Below are 544 nucleotides of genomic sequence, written 5' to 3' on the forward strand. Positions count from 1 at the left end.
CATGGGTGACCCTGCTGGTATTTAAAATACCAGTGGCATAGCTTTCAGAATCACAGCAACTCACAAGCCACCATAGTACGACAAACTGACAGACGCGTATACCTGTGGTTATAATCCCATTTGGGAATGAGTTGTCTTTGTGATGTTAATAAGACAGTATTTGTTTTGTTGTTGCTAAGGTTATGACTCATAGTCACCCTGTATGGGGGTTTCCAAGGAGCGGCTGGTGGGTTTGAACTGTCAGCCTTGTGGTTTATAGGCCAGTGCTGATCCTACAGTGCCATACAAGCAGCATTTGTGTAGGGTTACGTTTTAAGTCAATCACTGTTGAGATATAAACGAGATGAAACAAGCCGGCGTGTGGAGAAGGGGAAGAAGGGGAAGAGATGCCGTCGGGCCACATAAAGACTGCCAGTGAGCAGAAGCTCCAAAAGCGACAAGGGCCCCCTACCCGAAATCACAGAGGGAAGTGCTTCCCTCAGGGCCGGCACCCTGAATTCAGACACCTAGTCTTTGAAACTGTGAGAAAACAAATTTGCTTGTT

The sequence above is a fragment of the Chrysochloris asiatica genome, unplaced genomic scaffold (genome assembly GCF_000296735.1).
Source record: "Chrysochloris asiatica unplaced genomic scaffold, ChrAsi1.0 scaffold00076, whole genome shotgun sequence".
NCBI lineage: Eukaryota > Metazoa > Chordata > Mammalia > Afrosoricida > Chrysochloridae > Chrysochloris > Chrysochloris asiatica.